The sequence below is a fragment of the Cyanistes caeruleus genome, chromosome Z, assembly GCF_971803275.1.
Source record: "Cyanistes caeruleus chromosome Z, bCyaCae1.hap1.1, whole genome shotgun sequence".
NCBI lineage: Eukaryota > Metazoa > Chordata > Aves > Passeriformes > Paridae > Cyanistes > Cyanistes caeruleus.
Window position 1 is genome coordinate 23,777,502 of NC_141732.1, and position 13,384 is coordinate 23,790,885.

Genomic DNA, 13,384 nt, shown 5'->3' on the forward strand with positions numbered 1-13,384 from the left:
CACTGCTTTCTAATGATTCATTTATCAAATAATATGTAGACTGATACAGAATTTTAGGGTCTTTGATTTTTATAGTCCACAGTGTTTAAAATCTTGACAATTAGAAAGCCTCTCCTAAAGCTGAAGAATGCCTTGAAGAAATAACTTTACCTGATTCCTGTTATTGTCTCTTTTTTACAAAACATTAGAAGTTCCTTTATGCCATACACCCTTCATTTTGGGTTCCTTATTTATTATGCCTTTGCTTTAGATAATCAAAGAATTATTTTGGTCTTTTCAGACAAGAGACAGTAAATTGGAGATTATGTTCCTTCTTGCATACAGCACATTACACTTCCTTAAACTCACACGTTTTTCAAGTTTTGTTTGTTTATTTGTTTGTTTTCTAATATATTAAGTACTCCTACAGGCACTAAAAATATTAAAATGTAATCATCTAGCCAAACGTAAGCTTCTTTTTCTACAATATATCCTTCCTAAGTTCCATGCCACCACAATCCACATGAAGTAACTTTCTACCATTCCATCACAAAATTATGCAATAATTTAGATTGGAAGAACCTCCTGAGGTCTCCAGTGCAACCTGTTGCTAAAAGCAGAGCTAAAAGAAAAACTAACTTCAAAGCTAGATCTTGTTCCAGAAAACAGATTTCTAAGAAACTTGTAGAATTTTATGAAGCTCAAAAATTTTTATAAATCTTAGATTTCTGGATAATATGTAAATTTATGTCTTTTAACCTGAAACTTCCACTACCTTCAGTTCAGAAATATCTGAGCTTTAGCTTACAAGTACTGCCATCTATATAGTGGATTGTGCTTGACCTGTGCTTTACAGCAATGCTGGATAAAACAAGTTCTTTTGATACGGCACAACTGAGGGAATTCCCAGGATTTGAATGGAGAGAATTAATTCCCCAATTTTTAAAAAGCCATACATTAACTCATTAAATGCCATTCATGGGGTACTAATTAGCTGGATATAATTGAAGTGCTTTAGTAAGTCTTGGGAAGATTGTGAGAAAGAGTCGCTAGATAAATGAATATAGTATTGAAAATAAAACTTCACCTTTTTTGTCCAAATTCTGATTTTCAGTTCTATTTGCCCTTGTTACCAAGACTTCTAACAGAAAAAAAAATACTACATTTTGTATGTTTTTTTCCTATGTAAAGAAAAATAAAATGATACTATGATGTAAATTCTATGTGATGCTGCAACTGACATTATTTCAAACTCCCAATTTGTATTCCATTTCAAATTTAGTCTATCTAATCCATAAAAACATACTGTACAAGTTCTCTCTTCTATCCATGTTTCTAAATAAAACAAGTAAAGAATCAAACTTTCACATATGCTGCTCACACGTAAAGTCAGGGTTTGTTTTTTTTTCTTTATTCTGAGCAAATGTCTACGTAAAATGAGAGGTTCAAGATATTGCTGCAATAGTACTACTGATTTCTGCAAAGCAGTGCACAATCATAAAAAATAAACATTAGTTGCTCTATTTTTTTACTTCTACATCATTTGGGTGCAAACAGCCCTCTTGAAAATATTAGGAGATTTCATGCCATTTTGAAAAGCAGACAGATTTTCAGTCTTTATTTGTTTTCTCATGTATGGTTTATCCATGTTAAATTCTTTCAATTTTGTTTGGACTTTTTTGAATAGATACATCCGTGTCAAAAGTGAAAGATGCAAGTATCAATTTAATAGATACAGTCTGATGATACAGCTGCACTTTTTCCACTATGTAGCCCAGTGTTACTGGGCATGGTGTGAAAAACATGCATCTGCAGGAGCGGAGAGAGAGGTAAGGTGGGCCGGCAGCATTTAGAAAGCCAGACAAAAATAAAGATGATCTGTGCAAAGCAAAATGTGTCTTTTATGAAAACCATCACCTAAAATGATGTTTGCAACAAATCTCTTAGTATTGTTCTAATAAATTTTAGATCTGAAGATTTGATGCTTGGCTGACAGTCCTATAATGAATGGAGCCTGAAAACAGTGGGACCCTGGAGCTAGCTTCAGGCTACATTTGTTCTCAAATATCCACTGATGTTTTAAAATGCAATGGGATTTGGATGTGTGCAAAGTTACAAATGTCAACAGAGCTACTGTGAAGGAAGAATATGATCTTCAGCCAGATACTCCTTCTTAGTGCACAAGAACCTGCACTCCATTTTTGTTGTTTCTTACCATGGAAGTATTCTGCACTAGTCTGATGGAGAAAAGTTTTACATTTGTCATCTACTAAAATGACAACATCATACTGCAAATCATTAGGAATCATACTTAAAAAGACAGTATTTTTCTCTAAATATGATTATAGGTCTATAATAGTTTCAGGAAAATAGAACAATCAGACAGATGTACTGAGTTATATGTCCTGAATTTGTAGCAATTGAATGGGACCTGTGGACTAACAGTGTCATGAAGGTTTAAACCCTACAGGCTCCTGTGCTCAAGATTTTTCTCCTCCGTAGTCTTTGGAATACAGTGATACAATAATACTGAGCAGGTATGAGAAGTACTTTATGAAATAGTTCATGTTGAAAAAATGGTAGCCAAGGTAAAAGAAAAATATTCTGATTTCCTGAGGTAGTAAAACAGAAATACTTGCACTACTTGCCCACTTGCTTATTCTTTGGATCCTGCAACTAACTTGCAAGCATATTCCTTAATTTACATCAAATAAAACAGAGAGATCACATAAAACTGTGGAATAAGTAGAGAAAATGTATCCAAACGACTGCCATGGAGAGAGACAAGCTGCAGCCTGAGCTCGGCAGCTATTGCTTCCATTTGTTCTGCTGGCTAGCACATTAACAAAAACTTGCCATCACACACTTAATTCAAAGTCAGCCACAGCATGATGCCACTTGTCCAGCTGGTGATGAGGGACATTGGATTGAGCTTTAAATCCACCAAAGTCTAACGTGACAGGGCAGAAGAGCAGGATAGTTGAAGGATAGCAGGATTCAGGATTCTGGCAGGAAAATCATCTGCAGAAACCAGCCACTGATAAACTGTTTTTCAGAGAACACCTACTGAAAATTCTTTGTAGTGTGGATGCTTTATATGCACAGAGTGTTATTAACCCTGGAAGCCAACAAATAATAGCTTTTTGGCAATAATATTTACTTATTTTTATAATAATATTTATTATTTCTATGTTACAACATTACGGAGTAGTGAGTTTCTGAATTTCATCACTTATGCCCCAAATTCCCACAGTTTTCAGTTCAGGAAATTGGACCTGTTCGGGATGAAATAGGTAACACTGCTTCACCTGCAGCTACTGGTGAGAAAATTCACACCACTTGAGAGGAAGACAAAAAGCTGACAAGATATAGGCCTGCTCTTGTGATACCTGTATCTTGCAAAAAAAGCTGCAGTGATGGAAAGCAAAACACTGTTCATGTTTTGGCTGTTTGACAAAACATTGTTCACTAAGAGTAGTACTAGCTTAGAAGAAACGTGGACCAACAGATGGTCTGTCATCTTCCCTTTATGTCTTCCTCTGAGGTAATACCTATGGAAACGCTGGGAGGCTTAAAACATGCTGTCTCAGTACAATCTCTTGTAGTAATAAGTAAAAACTGTAGCAAACAAGCAAAGGAATGACTCTCCTAAGTATACATAGGTAAGAAAAGCATGGGCTCCTTTAGTGTCTGAATACAGGTAAACCATCTTTCCAGTTTTGGCTCAGTGCAGTTTTCCTCTTTGAAGACTAAAATAAAATGCAGCAGACAAATAGTTTTCTTGAATGGACTGGATATTCTAGCTAGTATTCCTGAGGCTATTTAGGTACTCTTCCTATAAGAGAGAAGAGATCAAAATTTGTGTAAGATAAGACATCTGGCTGCTTCAGAAAATTTTGATAAACAACTGAATTTAAAACTTCTACTGTAATTTCCAAGTTTATGCTAAAACTTTTGCATTTGAATCATTAACTCATGCTTCAATAGTAGTTATTTGGATGTTATATTCCATTATCAAGGGGCTTACAAAAGGCTTTTGAAAACAGCATGTTCTGCCTTATACAGTAATAACCTCATCAGCACTGTACCAATCTTTGCTAGATACATTTCTGCCATTAAAAGTAATTTAGCTGGTTCAGAGAATTGATAACAGCATTTTCCTTTGCTTGGTATTCTGTCTAAGACAGTAAGTTGCAAAGTGAAAATCATGAACTATTCTGAAAGATATGAACCATTTTGAAGGCTTGAATCTTTAATACTCTGGAGTCTCTAGCTATTGTAGTATTATTATGGGTGCTCTGAAAGATCAAATTTTTACCTTTGTTTCAATATATTCACATGAAAGTGAATAACTTTTCTGTATGTGATGATTTGTAGAATATATCTGCTTCTGTTAAAAGGGTGTCAACTCCCCAGAGTTGTTATTTAGAAAATTCCAATTTATGCACAAAAATATCTTTCCCTGAGTTTTCTTAAGAATAATATCCAGGTGTAAAACTAGAATCCAGGCCTTTATTTGGAACAAAAATCTTCTCCTCTACATTTGTAAACATTCAGATTTGTGGACTTGTTCAGTTCTAGATAAGGAATGTGTCCCACTTATCAGAGGCTTCTGGATTTGAGGCATACGCCTCAGATACGCGTATCTGTTTTGCAAGCCCTGGAAGAGGACAGTCTCTCTGCCCAGGTGTTTTTTATTACAATGGACTGGGTCAGCCAGGAACATAGTGTCTTCTTAGATGCCATGGCCTTCTCTTCAAAGAACATATAATATTGCTTGATGCTTTATGATACCAGGCTGATTTCACATCAGAAACCTTTTTCTTTTCCATGATACCATGATATTTTTTATTCATGCAAGCAGTTCATGTTAACAGTTTCAGCCTCTTTTTAACATCAATAATATTCTGTATAAACTTAAACATAACTGATTTATAAATGTGCAGTGATCTGGCTTTTCATAGAAGAGTATAACAAGGAAAAAGCTGTGGAGCTCACAATTTGTTAAAAGAAAAACATGATCAAAGACTTCAGCTGCTATGACAACCTGCTTTCTAATGAGCTCAAGCAAAACATAAAGTTCATAAAGGGCTGTGCTTAATGATACCTTGCTTTTGAGACGGTATACTTCCTGTAATTTGTAAAGACTTTATTAAAACATTTTCTGTCTTTTAAGAGTAAAATGAAAAACAGTAATTGATAATTGCTCTTGCTCTCTAAAAGTCTGCAAGGCCTGTTAAATCCTTTATTTTTAAAAGGCCTGTGGCTACCTCTGGAGTACTTGCACCATATGGAAAATAAGACCTTTAAGGACCCAAAACAAGCTATGTGTTTAGAGACTTTAGTTCACTTAGAACTTGGTAAGAATGAGATACATCCTTTCAGATGTTTTTGACACCACATGAAATAAGATATTAAAACCCAGTAAACTAGCATTTACTTAGTCTTGAGAAGTAGTGTCTTGCCAAAAAGAAGAAAATTATAGTGTTTTGATGCGAAGCTTTATGGGGGAATTTAAGAGAAGTCTGTTCTACCTCTACCTCATCTTCCCACAAACCTCATTGCAGTTTTGGAAACTGTATTTTTCTTGCACTGAGTGAATTGATCTTAAACCAAGACTCGCATTCTGACTATTGTGTATTGGTGTTACCTCTGTGTTGACAGTAAACATTAATCACTGTCTAGAAACTCATATTGCTCAAGCTTGTATTCCTGTGAATCCCTGCCTATCTACATCATACATTCCTATGGCTCACCACTTAGCGTCTGCAGTGGGATTTTGGTGTCTTCCATTCTAGCTGTGTGGTTGGCCTAGCACAGCTGTTCTGTGATGATTGTTTCTTTACTTCCTGAAAGAGCAGTATGTTCCAAAATTTCATTGTTATAAACGGTATTTGCTATATCATGCACAATATGGCACACAGATGGCACAGATGAAACCCATTTAAAAGCTTTATATATACATCAGTGTGGCAATGTTTCACACCCTTATAGCAAACTAGATACTACTGCCATGATGTAGATGTTTTATTTAGTTGTCTGCTTTTCTCTTTCCAAACTCTGCCTGCTAATCAGCCAAAAGACATGATGTATCTGGTAGTTCATTTTGTCAGGCCTTTGTACAAACAGCTATCATCTGATATATCACTAAGGCAACAAAGTTTTTTGGTAGCTTCCCACCATATGTTTCTCCTTAAACTTTACCTGGTGGAGGCATATCTATCACTTCAGTGTTTTTCCACTGCTCATAATGACTCCCTACCTCTTTAAAAACGAGGTTACTAAAGCCAATAATCAGTGACTGTTTCAGCCTCAAGGTAAAGTGATTAACATACAACACCTCACAATTATCTAGAAAGATACTTGAGGGTTTAAAGCCCATTAAGTTAAAGCAATTTCCACATTATAAAAAATGTATCCAGATCAAGCTCCTTGCTTTATCTGAGAGTAGCATAACTGGAGGACAAAATGATATTAAGTTCTAATTTTGTTTGTTTGTTTGCTCATTTCTTTGCTAAAGGCAATGGGATAGGAACTGGTGAGAACACTGACCTAGCTAGCTTCATCAAACATGGACATGGATATCCCATAAGTTGTTGTTCTGTTAAGAAAATAGTATGAGTACTAAGAAGTGATTTTTCTTTAGAAATGTCATTATTGAGCTAATCTCCTTTTGGTTTTAATTGCTGTGGGAAGGGGGTTGTTTGTGGCATTGTTTGCTTTTTTCATTTGTTTAAAAGGGGAACTTTACAGATTTTACAGTGTTCACTATAAACGGCAAGATTCCAGACGATTTTTTACAACGTTAGTCACAGGGTTCTTAGCAATATTGACCTTTCTTCCGCTGCTGAAGGCCTTAGTTTAAGTTATTTGACAGGATTCAGTTGCTCATCAGAAAAGCTTTTGTCTTCATACTAATAGCTCAAAGACAGTATGTCAACTCTGTCTTGTATTCATGCTCTTGAGTCATTTAGCTTAGGCTGCTGAAGTGTCACATGTTCAACAAGATGCCATCAAGTGAATGTAGCATACAGCTGATGGTTGTTTGTCTTTATTAAAGAGAATTATTAATTTAAAATCTTGGTGTTCATTAAAAAAATGTGTTATTTCAATTCTTTCTTCAGCTGAAGGATATAAAGAAATACCTGACCTGTTGCTGATCTATCTTCCTTTTAGTCGGATATTGAATTTTCCCATGAAGTTGATGTGTTTGGTATTTTTGATATGTTTGACATGTTGATCAAATATACTCATACAGATGTCAGAAAAAAGTCTCCTTTGTTTCCATGTTTGGTGCAGGAGAACGGATACCTGTAGCACAGTCCCTACTTTCAGTATATGTTAGAGATCACATATTCTGCAGGACTGACTTTTGAAATTATTGATGTAGAGTTTTTAATTAGGGAATCAAGAAATAGATAACATGGCTGTGATATGGATAATGACAAAGGAAGAAACAAGCTTTCTTTTCTTCCTTAATATTTTTTTGGTTTTATTAACTACTTCAGTGTCTGTCCCATATTCAGCCAATGTTCATCTCTTTATTGGGTTTGCGTGGCCAAGTTTGGGTAGCAGGGGGCCTACAGGAGTGCCTTCTGTGAGAAGCTGCCAGAGGCTTCCCCTGTGAGAGAGCCAATACCAGCCAGCTCTGGGGCAGGCCCACTACTGGCCAAGGCTGTGCCAATCAGGAATTATAATAAAGCCTCTGTGGTAACTATTTAAGAAGAAAAAAGAGGTCATTATGAAGATGTAATTGCAGGCAGAAAAGATCAGGGTGTGAACATATGAGAAGAACAACTCTGCAGAAACCAAGGTCAGTAGAGAAGGAGAGGCACTGGAGCTGAGATTCCCCCGCCCATGGAGAGGCAGCTATGCCCCTGCACGCCGGAGGAGGTAACAGGGATGAAGAGATCTACCTGCAGCATGGGGAGGAGCCCTGCAACAGAGCAGGTGCCTGAAAGAAACTTTGGACCCATGAGGATCCTGTGCTGGAGCAGGGTCCAGGTCGGACCTTCATACCTGTGGAGAGAAACCCACACTGGTGCAGGCTTCCTGGTAGGACTCATGACCCCATGGAGAACCCACACTGGAGCAGCTTGTTTCCTGCAGGACTGCACCCTGTGGAAAAGGGACACAAATTGAAGCAGTTCTTGGAGAACTGTTGCCCGTAGGATTGACTCATGTTGGTGAAGCTTATGGAGAACTGCCTCCCACAGGAGGGACACCACAATGGAGCAGGGGAAGGATTCCTCTCCCAGAACAGCGGTAGGAACAACAAATTGACCACCATCTGCATTCCCTGTCTCCCTGCACAACTAGAGGGGAGGAAGTAGAGCTAGGATGTTGAGAGGGTGTGGGGGGAAAGTGTTCTTAATATTTAACATCACTTCTTATTATCCTGCTATTTTTTGGTAATAAAACAATTACTATCTCTAATTCAAGTCTGTTTTGTCCATGAAGATATTTGGATCTCCCCAGGTGCTTATCTCAAGTAATTAACCTTTTGCTATATTTTCTCTCCCCCTGTCCCATTGTGGAGGATAGTGATAGAGCAGTTTGGGTGGTTGTCTGGCAGGCAGCCAGCATCAACCCACCACAGGCTGGTCCCTGACATAAGATCACATTCTACCATTAAAAAAAATGTCATGTTCTTACCACAGAAATCTGACCCAACCCCAGTAGTCTCAGCAGGTTCCACTAGCCTGTGCAGAGTTTAGTACACAGTGTTAATAGCTCTCTGGAGCCAACAGGTATATAAAAACAGTGTAAAAACTACTCAGAGTGATTGTATCTCCCTTGACATCCTCCATTGCATCGACTGCAGCATTTCCTTCGCCCAGGCTTGGTTTCAACTTCAGTCACTTGCATCTGCAGCACTGAGAATTGCATACCCAGTAACAGCCAGCTTTTATACAACTATTAATCAGAGATAATTCTACTCTTTGAAATCACAGCAGAGAAAGTGAATGAAGACTAACACCATATGTTCTACCCAAATTACTTTCTAGAAGACTCTAAGCCTATAAAAGAATCAACCTCATTTTCTACAACAGTTTTGCAAAACATACTTTATGCTTTATATATTCCTTACTATTTTCAAATAATACTTACAATGGTAGATGTATGCCTCCAACTACCACAGATATCATTAGAAATAGCATTTAATTATAACAAAACTAATAGTATACTTTTTTATTTCCCCTAAAAGCCGATTTGCTTGAGGCTATTACTAAAACTGATTAGCATTTTTAGTTTCTGGAAATTATGTGAATGTTTCTTCTTCTGTGTAACATTAATATGCTTCTTTAGTTGTATATTCTGCTTACATGAACAATTTTCATCCTCCTGTTTCTGTGGAACACTTATTTTGGGACAATGAAAAAATTACAGCAATTATTTTTAGGAGAAACAGGAACAAGAACATAGCTCTCAGCTAATGGTTGAAATAGCTGTGAAAGATTTCTCCTTACCCCTGGCAATCTCAGCAATGAAAAGAAAGTCTGCAGAACAGCAGCTTACACCTAATGGTACACATTGTGTCTTCATAGATGATTATAGTTTTACAGTGCTCCTCTGTGATGGAGTGTGTATCTGTTCGAGGATACAAATTTTGGGTGGGGTCTATTTAACAGCCTTGGTAGAATGAGGAGAAATGAAAAAGACAAGAAGGAACAGAGAAGCAGAGAGTAAATTCAGAAGTGCTTGAAATCTTTAAATCAGGATTGTTGTTTTCCAAAGAAGATACTCAATTTTAATTATGTAATTTGGACTTAATACTTGGTTTTGTTTTGTTTTGCTCTGTTTTTTTGGGGTTTTTTTGTGTGAGGAGTAGTCAATTTCATAAGAGAAAAAAAGCTGACATATAACCAACTGGATACAATAACATGTACGCTCTCCTACTGGCCAAGGAGTAAACACATGAATTCCAGATGTTCAGGGCTGTAAAAAACAGATTATTCTGTTTTGCACCACTATTACAGTAATACTGATTTTAAAATTTCTTTTTTCTGTGAGTCCCTTGTTATGGGGATTGAAAACTTACAATAAGTAACTTTGGATCCTTTGATCCAAATTTAATTTGGCCAATGACAAGCTGACCCTGAGCCAGCAGTGCCCTGTCAGGCAGGAGGGCCCCGGTGTCCTGGGGTGCATCAGGCCCAGCATCACAGCCGGGCAAGGGAGGGGATTGTCCTGCTCTGCTCTGAGCTGGGGCAGCCTCACCTCCAGTGCTGGGGGCAGGTCTGGGTGCCACAACACAAAAAAGGCATTGAGGTGTTCGGGAGTGTCCAAAGGAGGGCCATGAGGATGGTGAAGGGCCTTGGGGGGAAGCCGTGTGAGGAGTGGCTGAGGTCACTTGGTCTGTTCAGCCTGGAGGAGGCTGAGGGGAGACCTCACTGCAGTGACAGCTTCCTTGGGAGGGGAAGAGGAGGGGCAGGCACTGACCTCTGCTCTGGGGTGACAATGACAGGATGTGAAGGAATGTCCTGAAGTTGTCAGAGGAGGTTTAAGCTGGATATCAGGGGAAGGTTCTTCACCCAGAGGGTGTCTGAACACTGAACAGGCTCCCCAGGAAGTGTCACAGCACCAGCCTGACAGAGCTCAGGAAGTGTTTTGGCAACGATCTTGGGCACATGCTGTGACTCTTGGGGTGTCCTGTGCAGGGCCAGGAGTCAGACTTGATGATCCTTGTGGGTCCCTTCCAACTCAGCTCAATCTGTGATTCTGTGTCCCTTAGTATATATGTAACATGATGTAATATGATGTATGGGTAATACGATGATTTGCTCTCACAATTAAGAGATGAATATTTTGTGTATTGTCAAAAACAAACAAGGGTCTGGACTCTTCTGGATGTTAAAAGAAGTAGCCAAACCTTTACTCGATGGCAAAAATACCAGCAGGAGTAGGAACACAGGCTAGCCTGACTCCCTGCAACTCACAACCCGATGAGGAAGGAGAGCCCCCAACACAGCTGTGCACAAGGTTATATAGCGCTTGATCCCCAGGGGAGGGTACAACTCAGGGTCCAATGAGGGATCAGGGGAGGAGGAGTGAGGGGAGGCGGTTACACTACTGGTGACCAATAGGGACATGTCATGGGCGGGAGGGCAACTAGGGAACCAATCGTGAACCGAACTAGGGGTGAGGAGCATGGAAGGTTCTGGAAGAAAGGGTCGGGTTTACAATGATGGATAGGGGGATTATGGCAGGCCGGGGTGACGGGCAGGGAAGGTTCAGGAAAAAGGGGAGGGGTTTACATAATTGACAACTGGGGTCAAAACCAATACAGTTAATAGGGGAGAACAAGAACATACCAACAGACTAACAATTACAATCATAATACTATAAATACTTATAACATGTATGTTAAGAGAAGTTTTATTGATGTTATTGTTTGTTGTTTGGACATCCTCTGTTCCCCCCATAGTCCCCTTTTCCCGTGCTCTCTGTATGTTGTCATCGGACAGGCTTGGCTGTCAGGGAAAGGCCTGCTGCTAGGGGGCGTGGCATGGCAACACCTGACCTCCAATCAAGTTGCCAGAGATCAGCTTTCACCAATGAACAGTGAGGAAGAAGCTGACTGACAGGCTCTGTGCGGGGCCAGGGTTTCCTGATGCAACATCAGGGGTATAGAAGGTGGAGCAGCCATTTTGTGAGCGAATACGTGGCTGCTGGTCACAAATACCCCTAGTGCTGTTCTTTGTCCTTATTGAGTCTTTTTTTGTATTTTTGAGGTTTGATAATTAAAATAGTAATTATTTAATTTAATTAAATAATAATTAATTTAAATAAATACATAACTTAAAATTTAATTTTTAAAGTGAGGGGTCATTTCTCACTGTATACACATTTCAAGTTAGGAATAAGTTAGTGTTCTCCCCACAAATGATAATTTCCCCACAGATTAGGAAAACCAATACAGAAATGTTCAAAAACACCCTTTTCCTAGCAGAAGTGTTTTGTTGGTTTTTTTTGTCTTCCTTGAAATACACTGGTAAGGTTATATGAAGCACCATATAATTTTTTTTTCCTTACATGCATGAATCCAAGCCAGTTACAGTTTTTAAAACTGAAAGTCGCTGTTGTTGAAATCAATGAAATTACTTGCAGGCAAAAAGTTACATGCAAGAATGAGAAAAAAGGGTGCCCCAGAAAACATATGCATGTGCATCTTTTTCAGTTAGCTCATGAGAGCCTCCTCAAGCACACATGAATAAATAAGATATTGCGAATTATGTGCATGGCTTTATTTGTCTTCATCTTTTTCTTTGTCAGTATCACAGCTGTGATCACCCAGAAAAATCATGTGAATTTTCAAAATTTATTTATACACACAGTACAATTAGAAGGTCACAGGATCACAGGCACCTGCTCATCTCCCAGCAGGAACAAAATCAACCATAAATGTTGAGGGGTTTTTTCCTAGCTTATAGTCTAGTCTGTTGATTTTCTACATTTCTTAGAAAAATGTAGAAAGTTATTAAGAAGCGCAAAGAAGACATTTTCAGAAATTTTCTCAAAATACAGCATCATAGAATGTTGTAGTTTTTTGGGGTTTTTTTTTGTTTTTGTTTTTTTTTTTGTGTTTTTTTTTTTTTTGTTTTTGGTTTTTTTTCTGATGGATTGCTTGGGTAATTAGTGTCTTCCACCAAGCTCTTTCTTCCTTTTGATTCTAAGAGTATAGTATCAAGGTAAAACCAAATAGAAATACTAGGCTCAAATTTCATAGCAGATTATAATCCAGATTATAATTGTATCTTTATGTTATGTCTGCAATAATAATAGTATAAGAAAACAGCTGAGAACATGCAAAAGTAGCCTTAGCTGTTGGGGTTTTTATTCTGCTTATAGGTTGAGATATGTTTTAGGACCTTCTCTATTGAATGTTAGATTATTTGGTGAGGTTGTTTTTAGTTTACAGCTGCCTACATCTTCTAAATGGCCATACAAATAATGTTGCAGAATAATGAAGAGCAATCTTAATGAAAAGGATAATTCTTGCTCATATAATCTATGTCTTAGATTATAGGATATATCTATATATCTTACATATCTTATAAATCTATATATATCTATATATAGATATGTATCTATATATATATCTTCTAAGAAGATAATTCTTATACTGAAGTATTACTTAACCCTATGCCATATTTTTCTATATTATACAGAGCAATCTTATACAATTATATACTCCATATTCAAAATTCTTAGTAGTTCTTGTAAAATTCTTTACAAAAAGTAAATAATTCACTTTATTTCTAATATCTGCCAATGATAAATTATAGTGGTTTTGATGAGGATGGGTGATACTTGAGTACATCTGACATTTATTGTCTTATAATTAAGAGTTCAAAGTTTGTAGTTAGACTGTGCTAGAGCAAATGAACAGTTGTACAAGCAA

At 37.7% G+C, this 13,384-nt stretch overlaps 1 long non-coding RNA gene across 2 annotated transcripts; it reads right to left on the bottom strand.

Moving 5' to 3' along the window:
• Nucleotides 1-3,156: 3,156 nt before the first annotated feature.
• LOC111941341 (uncharacterized) lies at nucleotides 3,157-11,172 on the bottom strand. 2 transcript variants are annotated; one of them, XR_015280944.1, is made up of 4 exons: nucleotides 10,423-11,172; nucleotides 7,999-8,097; nucleotides 5,736-5,828; nucleotides 3,157-3,814 (listed from the first exon to the last, which is right to left on the bottom strand). It is a non-coding gene; the product is annotated as an uncharacterized LOC111941341 (long non-coding RNA). The 2 variants fall into 2 exon arrangements; XR_015280945.1 differs by lacking the exon at nucleotides 10,423-11,172 and adding an exon at nucleotides 9,450-9,624.
• Nucleotides 11,173-13,384: the final 2,212 nt, after the last annotated feature.